Raw genomic sequence first — 5690 nt, 5'->3', positions numbered from 1 at the left:
GTAATTATCAAAGCTATGATCTGTTTGATATGTAATATACTGTAAGCTTGTGGAAGTTGCATTTGATTATGTTTCTAGCATTCTATTGGAATGCATTTACAGTCAGGGATGTGATTTGTCCGCGGATCTAATGGCCCCAGGGACCCCCCACCCCCAAAAAAAAAAAAAAAATTCTTTTTTTACTGATTTAGAAAGTTACCACAGTTCTTTTGGTTATTAGAGTTGATATTCAAATTTAAAGTCAGAAGAACCCCTAAAAAGAGCTTTTAAAAAGGCAGTTTTTCTTCTACGACAGTGTGCTTTTGACCCCATAAGTGCCCAAAGAACCCATGGTCGAAATGGTTTCAGCCCTCCAGCTGCCTGGGGTCAATCACATCCCTGTCAGTCAATTATAGTTGGATGCCATTGCAAAGGAAGCTCGACATTTTTTTTTATATTTGATAACCTTAATTTAGTAATTATTAATAAAATGGACACATTGAAAGTTTAGATAAAAGTATAAATAGGACATAATGCAGTCATTGTGATAGTACTTTAACATGAAAGTAGAAAAATACTATTTTGAATCTACACCTATGTTTTTCCTTTGACACTGAAGTTGTAAGAATTGGAAGGTCACTCATACATCTAATTAAGATACCCATTACTTACAGGTATTGAATGATGTGTCCTCTTAGTAATGTTGCATATGAAACATTTTTTTTATTTTCATCTTTCAGGTGAAAATTGGTTTCCTCATGGTTGGGCATACGCACGAGGACATTGATCAAGTTTTCTCGCGTGTGTCCAGTCATCTGAGAAGGCAGGAAGTCTTGACCCTGCCGAACTTGCACAAGGAGATGCAAGACTCCCAGCACCCATCCCCGATCACAACTCACCTTGAAGGAATATTTGACTACAAGAAGACTATGGAAGGTCAGAGAGGTCTGATAGAAGGCATCTCTGTACCACACCACTTCATAATAGCAGAAGATGATGGCTGGGTTAAGATGCGGTACAGAGACTGGCCGGACACTCCAGATAAGAGCATTGATTTGACACCAAGTATTCCAATAGAATATTTGCAAGAACTTGTGCCAGTCAACAGCAAATTTCATAGGGAAGCAGAGTTTATGGCAACAGACATTCCAAAATGGCAAACCTGTGGAAAACTACCAAGCTCAGCAGTGGAATGGTGGAGGTTTTTTTTAACAGATGCCAGCAAAACAACCAAGCCCAGTGTTGCATTTGTGAATGACCTGCCTACACAGCAGCCTAGTCTACAAACAGCCACTCTTGAACTGGTAACAACCCTACTCGAAGCTACGGAGCATCAAGTGAAGGCCCACCAGAAGGTTTCAAACCTTAAAATTAGGAAGCGGAGACAGCTCAGGGTGTGAAAAAGAATGAGAAACCTGTATAGACTTACAAAAAATGCAGTTATGGAAAATATTAATTTCAGATAACAGGATTATAACAGTTCATTAAACAGGTGAACACACAACAATATTAAAAGATTAGTGAGAGCTAAAAGATTTACAATGATCTTTTATTGTCTAATGAGAGAGAAATATCATGTTTTCTGCACATTTCTTTCAATTTAAACTCATCCTTTTCGTTGTATTAACAATTGTATCAATTGTGGTACATCTTATTTGGGAGTAAGAGTGCATCTTTAGAGCTGCACTCTCACAGATAAACGGTTTTTGTCATTTTTTTAATTCTTGTCTTGTAAAGAGTTAATTTTTGTGTAAACATCTTCAAACCAGTGATAAAAGATCAAATTACATATTTTCATATTTCCTTCGAAAATAAATGTTTTATAGCTTAAGCCATTACTAACGGTTTAAGAAAAATGCATTAAACATCAATTTTTGAACTTAAAAAAATCTGAGATCTATTTTTGTCAGCAGTTACTGTTGTATAACACTGGTCAAAAAATAAAAAAAAGTTGTCAATGTATTAAATCTGTGAGAGTGCAGCTTTAAGGAAGTTATTTTATTATAATTTTTGTGTAATCTTTTATAAAATCATGGGTAGTTAAATTTGTTTCTACAGTGTTTGTGAAAAGGAACTTTTTGCTCAGAAGTTTTTTATTAATTATTAAACATTTTGGCAATTTTAACATACACATTTACATGTGACCAAGTCACCAAATGGTGCCAAATCAGCAGATTAAATTTACCAGTGTAAAAATCAGGCCCCTTTTGATTTATTTTAACACGGCACTCTCTGAACATAGTCTCCTATTTTTTAAACCTTTTTTCCTCTTATTTGATTTATACAAGAATTCTCATTAAACTTATGTATGCTTAAATTCAAGTAATTGATGTACATTCTTGAGTTGGATCTTTATTCCAGCATATATTCTTATGTTTATATTAAACTTGTACAGTTCATGTTGGTCATGCTTTTTATCTGGTCTCCCTTTGTTTCCCTTTATGAAGGCTGCATGGTCTTGTATGTGAAATTGTATACTTATTTTTCACGTTTTTCATAGTTTGAGTTCAACGCATGGCTTTAGAAAGTCTTGAAAACATATCAGTTATGTATATATAGATGTGTTTACCATTTATGCTATATCATATGTATGTCATTAAATGATAGCAATACAAACAGAGTTTTTTATACTTTTGTTACCACAGCCCTGGCAAATTAGAACTGGGCCACACCTTTTTTTTCTTTTAACATTTTACCTCAGTCATAACAAGATTTTAGAATCTTTATTTAAATTCTGGTATACTTAGTATGTTTACGAGGAACATTAATTGAATGTGCTTTTTTCATACACAGCTAACAAACATACATAAAAAATATGTTCTTTGTTAGTTGAGGAAAACAATCTATCACCATTTTAGAAATAAAATACCCAATGTCAATAGTTGAACTAATATGTCTCTGTTAGGGATGGCTGCAAGTCCAGAGAGTTTGTCCCAAATTTAAGCCCCTCTTACAACCATTTCTAGTATCGTTACCCTTTGAACCAACAAAGGAATTCATAAAGGGCATCATATTCATCTAGTCTTAAATCAAAGTAAGCATATTCACTGCTTTAACTTAATAGGCCTATCTTTAATATACAGGCACATACAGTGCACTATAAGTGTCTAAACAGGTCATCCCTTTAGTTCAGTGAAAGAATTCTACAATTCACAAATGTACAGTCCCCCATCGAAGTTGGAGATGCAAATTTGAATTATTGGTTTTACACTGTATTCTGAGAAGATGTATGTTTAGCTAGAAATGACACTTTTCAGTTCTGCAGTAGTGCATGTTAACCATGTTAATATAAACAACCGCTTCACTGTTTTTGATGATTTTTCATTTGGCAAATCTATGAACAGTGAATGTCAAAATGTTAAAAATACCATGTATATGCTTTATGGGGTCACCTGTTAACTGAAAGAAACGGCAAAGGGACATGTTTTGTGTTTATTCTAAAGTTATCTTCTTGGTTAAAAAACGTTTGCAACCTCTAACTCATCAGCAGGTCAGTGATCTAGCTGCAACACAGTTGACTATCTAGGGGTCACTTGTTTGAATCCTCATCAAACAGCTCAAGAAATAATAATCGTCTTTTATTAGAGGCGTTTACTGGGACTCATGTGTGACAGTGCTATACTCAAGTGCAGATTGAACCAGTGTTACATTTTGTCTATAATGGCAGTATGCTCTACATAAAATGACTTACAATCGTATCGAAGCACTCAACAAATTAACCTTGCCCAAGTGCATGTATATATAAGCTTACACGTCCACACTCGGATGATTCTCCATCGAAAATCATGGATGTTATAAGTAAATGCAAAATACAGGTATTCAATGGAATTGCGTTAACATATATTATGCATATATCTAAGTATAAACTGGTTGTCAATGGAATGTTTCATTGCACAGCTTATTTAATCTTCTAAGACTGAGTAAAATCATTTATTGGAACAGCTATATTAGATAACTATGATCTACAATTACTGTATCTCTATGAATACGACGCAGGACCAATTATGGCATAAGGTGTGATGTGTAAAGTCACGACATATGTGGGAGCTGCCTTGTAGCTCTCCACTGTTTTCCCTTGCATGACACTGGCGACACTCTAAACAGTAGCCTAGATAAAAAATGAATGTTTGTATTATGTACTATAATGCTAACTTCTTGCAGCATAGTTAAAGGTAATTATTTCTGACTTCATAAACCATGTACTTAAAAATGAGTAGAACCTAACCTATGCTAAAACTTTAATCGAGACCAGGCTCGAATGGAAAAAAAGTCTGGCGAATTGTATATTTGGAAAAACAGCCTTATGATTTCACACGCATAATATAAACTATTAGATGACAGTTATTACAGCTGTGAAACCTTATGTACGTGTACAGTCTTTAAGTTCGAGTTAGTTTGGGTGCATATAATAAATATGTATGATTTATGAATTACCATGTATTATTATGAATTACAAATTCAAAAGTGTTTTTTTTTATAAATATGAAGGAAGGGTGTAATTTAAAAGTTAATGACTGGCTGATTTGACTGACTTTATGCCTGAACAAACCAATTTAAACCATTTGAGCCTATAGTAGTATGTAACCTTTCATTAGTCGATTAAATTTAATGTTAGAAGTGAGCATATACGGAAGTAGATGTAATATATGCTGAGAAGCGAGTAAATTGTTATTTTTTTAAAGTTTCTCAATGACTGTACAGTGGGCTTTATTGCTTTTTCGGAAACGGATAATAAAAACACATATCTGACGCAGTTTAGCATTAAAACTGCGTTAGATTTCACAAAAGTGAGAAAGCCGATGTGATACGAGAAATCAGGTTAGAACTTTATTTTTGTTTTTTACTTGAATTGACTAGTTAGCTACATAAAAATAATCACCACTGTATGTATACAGTTATACTTCCCCCACTTTATTTTCCCCCAACTTTATTTGCCCCCAGCAGCTGCTATACTGTGGAAATCTCCAACTGGTGCCTTCTCTAGTCTAAAATAATAGACGTGTTATACGGGATTCTTCCAATCCCTAACGTCTAAACGGGAATGTGCAAAAAACGGGGGTGTTTTAAAAATATTGAAATTGTTTTAAGTGAAGTATTTTATGGTTGAAATTGATCATAAAGAGTTATATTCATATTTTACCATGTAAGTGAAATGTTATTTTGCACTAAACAAGCATTTAGTGCATTAAAACAAGTTGTTTACCTTTCCAATGAAACGAAAGTTGACTGACACAGACAACAACTATGCGAAGGGGAACAACTCGATACAATCGTAATAGCTCGTCCTCCTCCGACAAAGCTTCGAGATAGACCTCCTTATACAATCGTAACAACTCGGCCATGGCCGAAATGTTCCGAGCGATTTAAAACTGTGCCCTAAAGCCTTGCAGGTGCCCTTCATGTATATATCGTTATGTTTTGACAGAATGAAATGAAAAAAAGCCGTCAAACTCATAATTATAAGTTGGATATTTATTTTTTTGTGTACGAAACTAATATAAAATAACATTATCTGGTAATATTTCTTGTTTTTATGATATTTTATAGACGCTATATGCTTTAACCCGGAATCCTGATCGGAACAACTACCCACTTTTGATACTAAACAATTTGTACGTGAAGGATTTGCCATATCAAAAATCTAAAAACAATCCGTCAACGTACAATTATTTGGACTAGTGCCTTCTCCAACTTCTGTAATCTCCAATTGG

General features: G+C 34.2%; 1 pseudogene; it reads left to right on the top strand.

Annotated features, from left to right (window-relative positions):
* The window catches only part of LOC128224933 (uncharacterized), a 30842-nt pseudogene extending 28542 nt beyond the window's left edge, over positions 1-2300 (top strand).
* The last annotated feature ends 3390 nt before the right edge of the window (positions 2301-5690 follow it).

This window comes from Mya arenaria, chromosome 17, assembly GCF_026914265.1.
Source record: "Mya arenaria isolate MELC-2E11 chromosome 17, ASM2691426v1".
In the NCBI taxonomy this organism is placed as follows: domain Eukaryota; kingdom Metazoa; phylum Mollusca; class Bivalvia; order Myida; family Myidae; genus Mya; species Mya arenaria.
Note: the sequence above shows the minus strand (reverse complement) of the source record. Positions and strands in the feature narration are given on the sequence as shown.